Source organism: Malus domestica, chromosome 02 (assembly GCF_042453785.1).
Source record: "Malus domestica chromosome 02, GDT2T_hap1".
Lineage (NCBI taxonomy): Eukaryota > Viridiplantae > Streptophyta > Magnoliopsida > Rosales > Rosaceae > Malus > Malus domestica.
The window spans coordinates 34547255-34563873 of NC_091662.1; the positions used below are offsets into that span (position 1 = coordinate 34547255).

The window sequence follows — 16619 nt, forward strand, 5'->3', positions numbered from 1 at the left end:
TTTTTGGTCTTTTCACAGATCAACGTGGGGTTTCTAGAGGAAAAAAAATAAAAATCAGGTTGGTTTTTTTTGAAATTTTGGAGCCGTACTGCTTTACCTGGTGTGTGGTGTGTGAGGGGTTTTGGGGAGAGAAATGACAGGAAGGGGCTCGTTGACCGTTTTATTTACCAAGGTTTGGCTTTGGTTTGGTGAAAATAAGGAGGGCAAAATGGAGAGTGTATTTGGGGTTAGAGTTTATTTGCGATTTTAACTCTTGATTAAAATCTAAACATTTTAACCAAGAATATTTAAAGTTTAACCCAAAACTTTAAGTTTAACCAACAGGTGGTTCTAACTCTTGTTGTTCCGGTGTGGGTTGGGCTGAGACTGGCTCTTTCTAGCGCATCCACGCGCAAAAGTGGCCACAAAAATAGGTTTGGCCAATTTTTTGGGAAATTTGCTCAACTTTTAGGTTTTAACTCAAAACTTATTTTAGGCCACATGGTTGGAGATAGGGTTGGGCACGGGCTGAGCCGGGCCTTAATTTGGAGGAACCTGGCCCTACCCATTTTAAAATGTAACGGGTGGGGTTGGGCCAGGCCAGATAGAAGGAATTTGAGTTTAGGAATCGAACATAACCCAGCCCGTTTGAAACAGGCCAGTTCGAAATGGGTCCACGGGTCCAATTACTTTTTCTTTTCTTTTTTCCAATTTTGGAACGGCGCCGATCTGCTGATCAGAAGCATAAGCAAAACCATCCATTTTAGACACTCATTTGCACTACTCAGAACACAGAAAAACAAATCCTACAAACATTTCTGCACTGCATGTGTTTAAACACAACCAAATCAATGTATATACTTCGCACATGTACGATTCTTCCATGCATGTCCCGAAATAAGCAAACCATGAAATCCCAGATCCATAGTTTCTAACAGAACCCATTACACTTACACACAAAACTACATCAAATCAATCTCACAAATAACCAAATCGGAAAATCGAAAAATCATACTAGAGACGTCGTCTTCCTCACGGATCCAAGACCTCCACCCTCGCCATTACAAATTACATTAGTTGATGAATCAAAACAAAATCAGAAATCCTAATTCATAAATTACCTAGGGATGCCACGATGGAGAGTTAGGAGAGATGCCACGATGGTAATCGTGCCTCTCGACCCGGTCCAACCCTTCGCATGCCACCACGTTACAGTTTTGCTTCCCCAATTAAACCTCCAACATCACCTTATCCTTGTTGTTTGCTGATCCTTCTAGTGAGTCAAACAGGGTCGAGTTGGGCTAGCATCTGCAGCATGTCGGAGAATGAGTGGTCGATCAGCGACTAAGGTTGAAGTTGTTCTGTTGGAGGGCTTTCACGCATGCCATATGATTTGGGAGCCTGGGCTCAAGATTGAAATCTGAAATGGGAGCCTGGGCTCGAGATTGAATCTTAGACGAGAGAGGAAAGGAGATTCAAGGAGGAGAGATCGAGGGAGGAGAGTCGAAGTCAGAGTCGGGATAAAAAGTGGGTGAGGTGAGGGGAGAGTTAAGTGAATTGGCCAAATTGGGTGGGTTTGAGGATAAGAGATTAAAGGGTATCTTTGACAAAAAAAAAAGATACAGATTTGAGGGTAGAGAACAGTCCGGGCCGAGGGCCCGTTTTCTCCAATTTTTAGAACCGGCATGCCCCGTTATTTTTCAAGAATCGGCCCGCCCTGTCCCGTTTTGTATTTATAACTTTTGGACTCACCCCGTACTCATCTGAACCGCAAGTGTAAAACCCCATCCCTAAAAATAATGTAATTTCATTTTGTTTTGGGTATTGTTTTCTTTTAAAAATTGTTTTTGGTGTTAAATTGTGTGTCACGTGGGGCCCATCCCCTTTTTGGTCTCCTTCTTCCCTCTTTTTCCCGTCACTCTCCCTCACTTTCTCTCTTTCTTCTTCTTCACCGTGCCACACCCATAAACCATATCCTAAAATCATCATCAAATCACAATTTCAACATCACCATCGTCTTTATCTCGTCACTACGAATTCAACCATAGTCTTGGCATTTTGGAAGTCGAACCATGAAGCCCCGTACGAGAGCTCCGACGCAGACCGCCCCTTTCGAGGCAAATTCCGGGCAAACCACGGTGATTTGGCCGACGTGCAAGGTATCAATCTCTTCGTCTCGCTGAGTACTACAACTTTCCTTTTTGTTTCACCCAATGTCATTGAGTATTGAAGAAGTTATACTCATTTGAATCTTACCCAGTTTCCGGCGACCTCTGAGGCTTTCGAGGCATTTTCCGGTCAAACCATGGCGACTTAGACGTCGTCTATGGTACCATTCTCTTTTTCTCTTTGAGAGCTACAACTTTCCTTTTTTGAATCACTCAATTTCGTTAAGTTTTGACAAAGTTATGAACGTTTAAAGTTAGGGAAGTTCCGGCTGAATTATGGCCTTCTTCTCCGGCGAGACCAAGAAACCAAGGCCTTCGGGCCTAAACCCATTTGAAGCAGGCCCTTTGGGCTGTGCTTAAACCCAACCCAACTCTTTTTTTTTTTGTTTCTATTTATTTTATTTCAAACCCAAAACCCCTTTTTAGTTTAATTTATTTTGTTTTTGTTTTAAAACCCTTAGGCTTAAGACCTTTGGGCTGTAGCTGTTGGGGGCCCTAAGCCCAACCCCAACCTTTTTAATTATTTTTTTTTATTAATTGATTTTAAAAAACCCTAAGGCCTTGAAGCCATTTTCCTTTAGGGCCTTAGGCTCGTGCATCCTAAGCCTAAACCCTTTAACCCTACCAACCCTAAACCCTAGCCGACTCAAGCCTTCTTGTGGAATATTCCATTAGGGAATATTTCATATTTTGTTAGGGAATATTCTTTGGAATATTATATTTACGTTTACGAAATTTAACCGGGACCCTTCTTAGGGTAATTCAACGTCCTGAACCCGTTTCTGACGTCCGTTTTCCCAGATTCAATTGTTATAATAGAGTTTTAATAATTGGACCCTTTATGTGCTTAGGGGCAATTATATGCAGCGTTCCTTCTTCGATAGGTTGCGTGGCTTTTCGGCGGTGAAGTATTGTGAGTGGACCCCTTCTATAAATGCATGTTCTGATAGTAGATATGTATACATGAAAAGCATGATTTAACGATTATGTTCTATGAAATGCTTTGAGATAAGATGCTTATTGAGGCTAGATTGAATTACTATTATTTTTCCTAGAACCCATGTTCTTATAGAATATCCGATGGATGACGATATGATATTTAGAACATGATTCGAACACATCTTTATAGTATAGATGATGAATGACTTTATACTATGAAGTTGTTTTTCAATATAGATATGTTCAATAGTTTTGTACTTACCTAGTGGTCATTTCCGCTACGAGACGTAGGGATAGATTCTGGTCCGTCCCGGACGACGATTATGGTGTTGGCATAGGGCCTGAAGTGTGTTTCCTTTGACTATTTAGCACAGGGACGGGGAGCCGGCATGAGACCTGAAGTGTATTTTCCTCTAACTGTCTGCTCAGAGACGGGGAGACGGGGAGCCGGCATGGGGCCTGGGGGTTATTGGACACTCACTAGTGATTATTATATATACAAGTTATGATTTGAGACATTACACGGCATGCTAAGCTTCGGAAAACCTATGTTTATCATGATATATGTGTTTTCATAAAACATGGGGGTTAGTATGTTGATAACTGTTTTATTATATCTATATCAACTTGGTCCACTCATGTTTGTTTTGCGCTCCCTTCAGGACTTAGAATCAAGGTATACAATCCCGGCATTCAGGCACTTCTGCATCGGCATCTTCGAGTTCTCTCGGTGTAGGATCCACTCATTTGTTCATCTAATTTTATATTATTTCCTTTAGTGTTCTAGTTAGTTGTATGCTCTGAACACGTTCCTTAAATGCATATTCCTTATTCTTTTACAATTATAAGTTTTATCTATTCCTTATTTTCAGTATTTGCACTTAATAAATGGCTTTCGTCACCCTTGGGTGTCGGTCAGCACATGCCTATCCTGGTATTTGAGGAATATCGGAATCAGAGCGTGTCAGCAAGGATCTGCCCCGACTCGCGGGTCCAGGACCCATTTGCCCACCCCTAGTTAGAGATGGTTTGGGTTAGTTTAACCCAAGGATTGGTCCAAGGGTCTTTCTTTTTAAATCATTGTCCAAACATTTCCTATTTTTCATAGTGTAGAAAATCATTTTTAATCAATAACACATAATCAATGATTTTCTTTTTCAATGTCTATACTAGGAAATGAAATGACTATGAACCTAAGCTAAAGTATTAAAATTATTTATTTACTTGAATCAAATTTTCCATTTATTTTATGTTGTTAAGCTGAAGTTGACGACTAGAGGTTGTAGCTGGAGAATGCGCGAGTGACTTGTAACCTATGCCGACAGAGATATTATGATTCTGATGGTTTTCTGTACTTGGGTCCAAAAAAGAATTTCGTTGTGATCCTCAATTAAGCATATCAAACATTGATTAAGACTCAAGTCCGTTTTAAATGTCCACAACATGTCGTAACGGGCTCACCAAGCAAGCCTTTATAGTTCATACTTTGTAGAGCACCTCTGAATATGCTAATCAAAACAAGTTTACACATTAATTATAAGGAAAACTAATTAAAAATGTTTGAAAACTTTGACTTTTAACGATAAATACAAAATAAAGGGTAAAGTAAATAGTATCATGATTGACTTTTTAGTGTAAAAATGTGGTTTTTCGTTAAAGTTCCCATTATATCTTGACATGCTACTTTTTGCTTAGTGCATGCTGAAACATTTTGCTTGGTAAGATTATGCGTGTTTTACTTGTTGGTCATTTTCTTAGCAACAAATTAATACAACAACAACAAAGCATTATCCCAATATTAAAAGAAAATCTTCCATTAGGCAAACAAATGGAACAAGATAAATAACAAGAACTATATAAAACCTTGTTTTAATGATATTATCAAGAGAGTAAAGAAAAAAAAAAAAAAAGCAAAGCCCAACGCATGCATACTTCCTCCCGCCGAACTGTTCAAATGCTTCAAACTACAAAGGTACCTAATTTTTTTTTTTAACGAATTTTCTAACGGATATATGAAATTAAAATAAAATGATAAGTAAATGTATGAAATTAAAATGTTTTAAATATGTTGTAAGAAATTGAAATGTTTTAAATATGTTGTAAGAAATTGAAATAGACCCCAAACCTGAGGGGGTAAAATGTAATTTACCCTTATTTTTATTAAAGTTTAAACCTTTTTCATTAAATAAAATTATAGAATAGTTTTTGGTTAAAATAAACTTAGCACAAGTCATTTTCATTAAAGCTCCATAGTTTAAATTTGAATCATTTCAAAAGCATATTTACTAAATTACTCTTTGTTTTCGGATTTCACGTCAAATTTTTGTATAGGGGTGGCCGCGGTACGGTTTGACACCGAAAGTATAGCTGAACCAACTAGCAATTAATGATTCATTTTATTTTGAGTTTGACCAATACAACATAGAAATCGGACCAAACCAAACCATTATTAATCGGTTTGATTCGGTCGTTTAAACCTAATCGAACATATTGATACAAATGTGCAACATTTCAACTTTTTTTTAGTACAACAATATATTTTACACTAAGGGAAGACAAGATTTTGGCTAAGCCACACAATGGGCAACCTAATTTGGTATCGAAGTCGTCATCCACAAGATTTGAACCTAAGACCTCTCACTTATAAGTGAAGAGGAATACCACCATATCGTAATACTAAGTGGCAACGGTTCGTAATTTTAATCCCTCAAACATCCACACATCTTTCACATTCCAATCAGGTCAAAAGATTATGTTTTTTGGAACATAAAAATTTCATCAAGTAAAAAAGAACTTAGTGAGTGGTGATATTCCCACCCCAGTGTCTTATTTCCCCACCCACCATTTAATGAAAATGTTAATAACATATTTATTCTTTAAAAAAAAAGACACTTAAACCCCTATTTAATTCATTACAAAAATTTTGAAAAAACAAAAAATAATTTAAAATAATAAATAAATAATGGTGGGTGGGGTGTGATATCTTTGGTGGAAAGAGGTTGGGAAAGATTTGGGTTAGAATCGACGGAAAAGTTGGAGGAAGGAATGGGTGTGTGCTAGACGAAGGCGAGAAACTTCAATGGAGAAAAAAGAGAATTGGGTGTGAGATTTGTGGTTTTGACAAAAAAGGAGGAAGAATAGTGGTTTGGGGGTTCGAGGTCTCTGCATGGCGGTAATAGGTGTGAAGGAGATGATGAATGTCTAGGTCTTAGGTCTTGCATTTTCTTTCATTTTTTCTATTTTTATTTATTTATTTAAAGATATAGTAGAGTTATTTAAAAAAATATATTATGGTTATTTTGGGAATAATGGTAGGTGGGAAAATAACATTTTACCTTTTTAATTTTTTATGGTGGGTGAGATTATCATGTGGGTGGGAAAATAGGACACTTTGGTGGGTCTAGTAGCACTCAAGTTAGTTTTAATTCAATTAAATCTCTTACTAGCAAACGATTTACCGTTACAACCTCATATTAACATAGAATACATATAAATCTCCTAATTGTTAATAATCATTACTACATATAATATGCTGAGACACAAGTGTGTGTGTGGTAAGACCACCAAATAACCTAGAATATGTCGACATAAATAAAATAGATTAATTGATAAATGAAATATAATGATCAGTTCGGTTTCAAAAAGCATCAAAACCGAACCAAATTAAAGTAAATTGGTTCGGTTCGGTTTTACATTATTTGACTGTTTTTCTCAGTAAAAATCAACCAAACCAATCAATACAATTCGAATTGATCGGTTTGATCGATTCAATGGGTTTGATGCCCCACCCCCTATTCCATCTCTACAAGAAAAAGAAAAAAAAAATGTTTGGAATAGATTGCAAAACCTCAAACTTTGACGTCTCGTGTGTGTGCACAGTCCAAGTAACATGCCAGCTTGTCTTCTTCTCCACCTGTCTTTATCTCTTTCCTTTTCTTAATTCCATGATTACATGAACTGCATCTGTTCTGGTTACCTACTTGACATTGACATGCAATTTTTGAATTATACCCATAGAATTTAAGGCCCAAGTTTCCCCACCAACTGTTTATATATATGTTGCTTATTTATCCAAGTTAAGCCAAAAAGTGAGATTACTTAGAAAATGTCCATATTAATTCTTCACAAATTTCCTATGGCTACCTCTGGCCATAAAGAACCTTCCACTTCAAGAGGTGGCTGGAGTGCTGCCATTTTCATCATCTGTAAGCTGCTAAACCTTCTTAGAAGCTGTGTTTTTGTTTTTCTGTTTAAGACCGATATATTTACGTAAACGAGAGGTGTGAGATTTGGGATATGTCGCACTATGGGCTAATCGTAATAATTTTGTATAGAACTCGTCATTCACAAGAGTCCAAGTTTAGACTTCCAGCTTACAAGCACTATCAAGTGGAGAGAAGTACCGTTAGACTGTAGTACCAGGCAGCAAAAGTTTTATTTTTGTTTCTCTTATTTCTTATTTTGTGGTTGCAGTTGTTGAGGTGGCAGAGAGATTTGTTTACCTTGGCATGTCTGGTAACCTCGTCACATACCTCACAAATGAACTCCATGAGCCAATCCCCATGGCTACAAAGAATGTCAACACTTGGGTTGGAGTCTCCTATCTCCTCACAGTAATTGGAGCCTTCATAGCCGATGCCTATCTTGGTCGATTCAAAACCATCCTCGTCTCGTCTATCATTTACTGCTTCGTACGTAGAATTAAATTCAAAACTTTCATTAATTTTGTTACCCTTTTAATTTCACACCCATGATCGTTGTATCTTTTCTTGTAATGCAAGGCAACGGTGGTGTTGAACATTACAGTTTCAGTAATTCCTCTGCATTATCACAAAGCAATGTTCTTTGTAGCACTTTACATATTGTCAATTGGGCTAGCTGGCCACAGACCGTGTGCACAAACTTTTGCGGTTGACCAGTTTTGTGAGGACTCGCCAGAGGAAAAGAAGGCGAAGAGTTCGTTCTTCAACTGGTGGTACTAGGGGATCATATTTAGTGCCTCTGCTGCCGTTTTTGTAGTCATATATGTGCAGGTTAACAGACTCTAACTCTGGTCATATATTCATACACCACGCAAGTCTGCTCCGAACCTTATTAAGAAATCGAGGATGTAACTTGTTCAGTGATTAAAAATTTCGGTAATCCTGGATTATTTAGTTCAATAAGTTTATAACAGTAATACTGAGGCCGAAAATTTGTCACTATGATTTCCCCCGTTGTAAGATAATGTCGGGTGGGCGGCAGGGTTTGGAATACTGACAGGGGCAATGGTAGTGGCCTTGGCTCTGTTCTTGTTCGGTTACAAGAAGTTCAGATGGCCGGGACCCTTAGGCAGCCCCTTCACCATGGTGGCTCAGGTGTTTGTGGCGGCAGCGAGGAAGCGGCACCTCGATGGAACATCAACTGGTTTTGGTGTGTACAGAGATGACAAGAGTCATGATACTAGCAGGACTTTAGCACATACCAGCCAATTCAGGTAGAATAATAGAATTTATAGTTATATATATATGTACATATCTCTCTCTCTCTCTAAATTTGTATTGGTTTGTAGCACTTATGCATGTATGACATGCATGGTTTGTTGAAATGTCCCACATCGACCGTATCAATGACAAAAGAAGAGTTTAAATACCCTAATTCCACTCCAACTAATACCGAGGCCTTTTGTGATAAAACCCCACACCTGACGGATTGTATAGGTGGTAATTACCAAGTTGGGGACAATATCGGTGTTGTTGGAAGTGGGTCGTATGACCCGTCTCTCTGATATTTCTACATGGTATCAGAGCCAGGGAGCGGGCCCGTACCGTACTGCCACGTGATGGGTGGGTCCCCTTGGCCCCACGCGATGATGGTGGGTCCCTTGGCCCCGCGTGTAGGGTGAGTCCCCTTGGCTCCACGTGGTTGTCGGTGTGTGGATCTCCCACGTGTGACCTGCTAATTGGGTCCCACGTGAGGGGGCGTGTTGAAATGTCCCACATCGACCGTATCAATGACAAAAGAAGAGTTTAAATACCCTAATTCTACTCCAACTAATACCGAGGCCTTTTGTGATAAAACTCCACACCTGACGGATTGTACAGGTGGTAATTACCGCCAGGGAGCGGGCCCGTACCGTACTGCCACGTGATGGGTGGGTCCCCTTGGCCCCACGCGATGATGGTGGGTCCCTTGGCCCCGCGTGTAGGGTGAGTCCCCTTGGCTCCACGTGGTTGTTGGTGTGTGGATCTCCCACGTGTGACCTGCTAATTGGGTCCCACGTCAGGGGGCGTGTTGAAATGTCCCACATCGACCGTATCAATGACAAAAGAAGAGTTTAAATACCCTAATTCCACTCCAACTAATACCGAGGCCTTTTGTGATAAAACCTCACACCTGACGGATTGTACAGGTGGTAATTACCAAGTTGGGGACAATATCGGTGTTGTTGGAAGTGGGTCGTATGGCCCGTCTCTCTGATATTTCTACATGGTTTGCTAACTAGTTGCAAACTTTAGATGCTTGGACAAGGCAATGATCATTGATGACCTCGATGCTTCAAGCACGACCAGAAATCCATGGAGATTATGCTCTCAAACTCAAGTTGAACAAGTAAAGCTCATCCTACGCCTCATTCCGGTATGGACATGTTGCTTGTGTTTGGTTTAGTCCAATCCTTTGTTCAGACCTTCTTCACCAAGCAAGGAAGCACAATGGTCCGCTCAATTGGTTCAAACTTCAAGCTTCCGCAAGCATCACTTCAAATCTTTGTTTTTCTCACGGTTATAGTTGTGATTCCAATATATGACCGTGTTTTTGTCCCAACAGCCCGAAAAATCACAGACATTCCTCTGGCATTACCATCCTACAACGAATCGGCATTGGCCTATTTCTATCCATAATCACCATGGTCGTGTCAGGTTTGGTAGAAGCGAAAAGAGTTAGCGTTGTAAAAGATCACAACCTCTTGGACAACCCGAAAGCAGTAGTGCCAATGAGATTGTGGTGGTTAATTCCACAGTACATGGTATGCGATTTATCTGATTTATTTGCATTGGTCGGAATCCAAGAATTCTTTTACGATCAAATGCCGGAGGAAATGAGAAGCATGGGAGCGGCAGCATACCTTAATGTTAATGGTGTCGGAAGCTTCATAAGCAGCGGTATTATAACCCTGGTGCAAGCGATTAGCTCAAAGCATGGTGAAAAATGGCTTAATGACAACATCAATCGTGCCCACCTCAATTACTTTTATTGGGTAATTGCAGCTTTGAGCACTTTGAACTTGTGCGTTCATCTGTGGATTGCTAAACGTTTTGTATACAAAAAGCTTGCAGCAAAAGTAACCAACGAGGAGAAATACTTAATCTGGACGGTCAAGAACACAAGCTTATGACCTATCTTTTTCTCATGCTTAGTTTTTCTTTTAGAACTTTAACGCAAGCACTAGGTAAGCAAGCTACCGTAGCGTTTTACACTAAACTCTTTGATCTTTTCTAAATAGGAAGAAGGAGCGCATATTGTTGTACAAGCTCATTCAACTGCGTGCGAAGGATAAGATAAGTTTAAATAATTAAAAAGGTGATAAATTATGAGCTAGATTATTAAATATCAAAATATCAAAATTTTCACCAAAGACCATATTTTTCTCCCTAAACCTAAAGTATTTAGCATTTTCACACATTATTTCATAACATAACTCAAAAACAAAGTTAGAGTCAATAAGAAGGTATAAATAGGGGTGATTCGGGACGAGATTCTAAACTGAAAAACACAAACCGAATTCCAAACCGACCTCTTTTGGGACGAGTTTCTAAAAACCGAAATCGAATCAAAATTTCGGTATCCCTGAAAATTTTTCGGTTTTGCAGGATCCCCAAATCCCTAATTCGAGTCCTAATTCAAAAACAAGATACCCTTAGTCCTTGAGCTTCCTCCAAATCCCTAGTTTGCAGCAGTTGTACCCCAAATTCCAACTCTTTAGGGAATAGAATATGACTTGCTTTTTAAATTGGTAGAACAATTTGGAAGGTATGACAGAACCTGCACACAGCATTGCCATATGGCTGAAAGGAAAGGAGAGAGGTGGTGAGTCGAGTGTCGGTGGCAGAACGACCGAGAGAAAGAGAGAGAGTTTTGACAGAGAAGATGCAACTGAGTGAAAATTGAAATCGAGAGTAGGTCGACGCAACACGATTACTTAAGACAACAAGGATTTGGTCCTCGGGACGCTGCTTGACTTGCGTTCGGATGTCCTGGGGAAGGTCCGTGAAGAAGTAGCAAGGATTTGGTCCCGGGAGTCGGACTCTCCGATCCTGGCAGAGATGATGCTATCGTAAATGAAGTACAAGCACGCGGTGGCGCACGAGGTGGTGAGATACAGAGCTCCGGCGACAACGACGGATCTACCATCGTGCTCCGGCGACAATGACGGATCTGCCATCGCTTCGAAAGAAATGGGGTTGAGTCGATGGGGTGGACAGACAATCATATGTACGTTTGTCATTTAATCTTCCGTTCCATTCCGCCTTACACGTACCAACGCAGAACATAACAACTCTCCCATTTCGGTCTGTGCATACCAAACATAGTATGAAATCTCTGTTCCATCTCATTTCATTCTGTCTCGTTCTGTCTCATTCCGTATTTATTTACGTATGTTCGTTTGATTTTGCCGTTGTACCTGGGTTGAATCCTAGATTGTCTATGTACCCTTTTAAGAGATCAAGTGAAATTTTAATTAACTATGGTTGTGTAAGTATTTGTAGATATAAAAGTTGGGTGTCGAGAAAAATATTAGTTTGGGAAGAAAAAAGATATGGTCCGTAAAAAGAAATATGTTGGGTTCAAATAATATTTGTCAAAAATTAATGAATGTATGAAATTTGACGAATTGATTAATAAATGTATGAAATTGCAATAAAATACAAGTTTATGTAAAAAATTGAAATTATTAAAGATATATAAAGTTGCAATTGCATCAAACTTGAAAGGGTAGAGTGTTACCCATAAAAATTACAAAGACCCTTTCGAATTCTTAAAAAAAAAAAAATTCAAATTTTTTCTTTCAAGTTACCGTTGCAAGGCTATACACCAGAAGCGAAGCCAGCAGAAAAAAGCGCGTACTTCATCTCTCTCTCTCTCTCTCTCTCTCTGATTATTGATTTCCTTCGTTGCCTTTCCTCGCTCGCTATAAACAACGTCGCCAGTGGCCCTGGTTCTCGATTCCTCTGCCTCCGCCGTCGCCGCCCATTTTGTGCCGAGAAACACGAGTCGACGATTTCATCGAGATCGATCCAACCACAGACCAAGATATGTTCTGAATTTTGAATTTCGTTATGTAATTTTGGGCTTGCTTTTAGGGTTTCTTTTGATGTTACTCGTTGATTTAGGGTTTCCTGTTATATTACTTGTTAATTAGATATCCAATTTCCTTCTTGTAGAATTGATATTTGATTATCGATTGTAGGGTTTGATTTGATTTCACTCGTTGATTTAGAATAATCACTCTATAATTACGTATTGCTTTCTCAACTGTAAGATTTCGATTTCGATTTCGAATATGTTATCTGTAACTGTGAGGGCATCTCCATCTCCATCTGATTCTGTGTTTGATTTTAGACTTGGTGGAGGATCAATCGGTGGGAGATATGAGGAACCCAGTTATGAATACCGAAAAAAACGCAATCGTGATGGTAGCCTCAAAGAGTTAGGGTTAGGGTTAGGGTTTTCCACCACTTGTACAGCACCTGCATATGAATACCGAAAAAAACGAAATCGTGATGGTAGCCTCAAAGGGTTAGGGTTTGAAACTACTTGTGCTGAGGCTGAGACCACTGTGGAAAAGAAGACAGCTGATGAAGAAATCGCCGTTCCTGCTGATGAAGATCAGATTTGGTGCGTGTTATGTGGCGAATGTTTTGACGATTTCTATAGTCATGAGACCAAGGGATGGATGTATAAAGGTGCTGTGTACTTGAATGCACCTGAGGGATCAACAGGGAACACGGATAGGTCAGACTTGGATCTTATAGTCCATGATAAATGCAGATAGGAAGGTGGTCAAGGGAAACGGCTTCGGAGGACATACCATAGTGGTTGCAAGAAGTAGATCAACTAATCTACATCAACTAGATACGAATGCACCTGACGGATCTAGAGGAGGCAAGGATAGGTCACAGTTGGGTTCTATAGTGCATGCTAATGCAAATCGGAATGTTGTTAAAGAAAATGATTGCGGGAGAGTTTAGCATGGTGGTTGCGGGAATTAGATGAACTAATTGACAGCAACTACATATATTTGAAATGATGATTTCGATCTCGGAGCATCCAGAGATGATTTAGGCTTGTTTATAGGCAAAGAGCAAAGAACATTATGTTGTTGTAATTGATTCAATCATTCGAGTTCAATAAAGAAGATAGATTTTCATTTTTACCGCCAATGTGACCTACTCATGCACATCATCTTGCAGCAAGGTTAATAACAATTTCTGTTGTCATATTGTTCTCTGCTCAAATTTATGTGTTATTTTACTCTATTTTCAAAATCACCCTATTGGAAACCAGATTTATCGTTATCTAGTTACGATTGAAGGATAGAGATATATACTTCACTGGTTTCTCTGGTGCAGTTTTAATTGTCTATGTAGTGAAAGTCATTTCGCTTTTCTTGTTAGTTTAAACCCCTTTGGTTTTCTTGCACCCACCGATGTGGGACTTTAACACTTTGTAATGTTATTTCATCTTTGTTTTTTTTAGACAATAAAAATGAACATTTCAGCAGCAGCAAAACCTCGAATTTTCGCGTCTCTTCTGTGTGCACTGCCCAGGGAAATTAGTTAAATCTGCTTTAGTTTTTTTTTTTTCAGTTAATGTCTATTAATTTATCTCTTAATTACATTTTTTTTCAGTCAAAGTCATTTAATTACTTGACTGAATTAGTTGAAGCCTTGTGCACTGGGTACGACCTTTTTTTTTGTTTTAGTTACCTTATGAAGAAATGACACGCTGCGGGATAAGAAGGCGAAGAGCTCATTTTTCAACTGGTGGTTCTTGGGGGTCGTAATTGGTGCCTCTGCTGCCATTTTGGTAGTCATATATGTACAGGTCAAGAGACTCTTCCTCCGATCATATTTACATGCACAAGTAGAGTTTTTTTTTGTTTTTTTTTTTTTGTCTCTCTCTCTCTCTCTTCAAAGTTTTGCCAAATAAAACTAAAAGTCCATTTAGCATTAGTTTTAGAGTAATGGTACATAAAGATAGCAAATCCCAAAATTTTGAATCCTAGCTGATTTTTTTTTTGTCTGTTATGTGAGTCGACTCTGGACCTCATTTATTTACACCTAATAAGAAACCAGAGGAACATTTTTGGTGATTAATATTAAGAAAAATTATGGTGACCCTAAAGTTGTGGTATTTCAATTGTGTCAAAATAGTTCCTAAGATAATGTAAAAATTCAAAAACTTTGGCATCCGATTGAGTTTGTGGTCATTTTACGTATTGAATTTGTCACTATGCCTACCCGTGGTGTAGGATTATGTTGGGTGGGCGGCAGGGTTTGGAATATTGACAGGGGCAATGGCGGTCGCATTGGTTCTGTTCCTGTTCGGTTACAAGAAGTACAGAAGGCAGGGACCCTTAGGCAGCCCTTTCACCTCGGTGGCTCAGGTGTTTGTGGCGGCAGCGAGGAAGTGGCGCGTCAATGGAACACCCACTGGTGGTGTTGTGCACAGTGATGACAAGAGTCAACACGAGACTAGGACTTTGGCGCATACCAGTCAGTTCAGGTATGTCTAACATGCCACCATAATCCAAAGACATATTTTCCATTAGGTATAATTTTATAAGGGGTGTGCTATCCCCACACCCCTTTTTATCCTTGTTAATTTCTATCGTTTGATCTTCTTTATTTCATCCGATCCGATGGCTGAAAATTCAAAAGATGTGTGAGAAGTAAAAAGGGGTTTGTGGATATCACATCCCTATTTAAATTTGTATTGCGTATAGTGAAATTCAGGTACTATTGTTCTTTTTCTCTTGGTAGTTATACTAAGATTTTTATGGCTTTCCTTTTTCTTACTCGTTGAAAAATTTAGATGCTTGGACAAGGCAATGATCGTTGACGACCATGATGCTTCATGCATGACCAGAAATCCATGGAGATTATGCTCACAAAATCAAGTAGAACAAGTAAAGCTCATCCTACGCCTGATTCCCGTATGGATGTGTTGCTTAATGTTTGCTGTAGTCCAGTCCTTTTTCCAGACCACCTTCACCAAGCAAGGAAGCACAATGGTCCGGTCAATTGGTTCAAACTTTGTGCATCCCGAAGCATCACTTCAAATCTTCGTTAGCCTGACAGTTATAGTTGTCATTCCAATCTATGATCGTGTTTTTGTCCCAACTGCCCGAAAATTCACGGGACAGTCCTCTGGCATCACCATCTTACAAAGAATCGGCATTGGCCATTTCTGTCCATAATCACCATGGTTGTGTCAGGTTTGGTAGAAGCAAAAAGGGTTAGCATTGCAAGAGAACAAAACCTCTTGGACAACCCGAAAACAATAGTGCCAATGAGAGTGTGGTGGTTAATTCCACAGTACATGGTATGCGGTTTATCTGATGCATTTGCATTGGTTGGAATCCAATAATTCTTTTACGATCAAATGCCAGAGGAAATGAGAAGCATGGGAGCAGCAGCATACCTCAGCGTTATAGGTGCTGGAAACTTCGTAAGCATTAGTATAATAACTGTGGTGCAAGTAATTAGCTCAAAGCATGGCGAAACATGGCTTAGTGACAATATCAATCGTGCCCACCTCGATTGCTTCTATTGGGTAATTGCCGCACTAAGCACTGTTAATTTTTTCATTTATGTGTGGATTGCTAAACGTTTCATATACAAAGAGTTTGAAACAGAAGGAACCGAGAAGCAGACAGAGCCGTCTCAATCTGGATGATCAAGAACCGAAGCTTGTAGCTTGGCCTATCTTGCAGATAACAGAAACTAGTGGTATAGAATACATGTTTTGTGTTGTAATTGTTGAATATCAGAATACGCAACAAACGAGACTAACAAAATAATAGGAATATTATTAAACTAACTGATAATGCCGGAACGGCTACAAAACCCTAAGAGACTACATTGTGAATAGCTTGATATCTAATGAATAACAAAGCACTCTATTTATAATAAACTAACCCTAAACCCTAATGCTAACGGGCTAAGCCCAGAAAACAAAACATTAAAGTAAACCTAAATACTAATATTTTCCAACACCCCCCGTCAAACTCATGGCGGTATACGACATGGGTTTGCAAACAAGCAGATGCGGACTGGCTCCGTTAGGCGGACAGACAGACAGGCAGGCTCCGCAACGCGGACAGGCAGACAGGCAGGCTCCGCAACGCGGACAGGCAGGCTCTGCAACGCGGACAGGCAGGCTCTGCAACGCGGACAGACAGACAGGCAGGCTCCGCAACGCGGACAGATAGACAGGCAAGCTCCGCAACGCGGACAGACAGACAGGCAGGTATGCAAACTTGACTTGACT

The 16619-nt window shown here is 39.6% G+C and overlaps 2 pseudogenes; both read left to right on the top strand.

Moving 5' to 3' along the window:
• Positions 1-6705: 6705 nt before the first annotated feature.
• Positions 6706-10461, top strand: LOC103407445 (protein NRT1/ PTR FAMILY 5.4-like; annotated as a pseudogene).
• A 2166-nt stretch (positions 10462-12627) lies between these two features.
• On the top strand, positions 12628-16100 carry LOC103407444 (protein NRT1/ PTR FAMILY 5.4-like; annotated as a pseudogene).
• Positions 16101-16619: the final 519 nt, after the last annotated feature.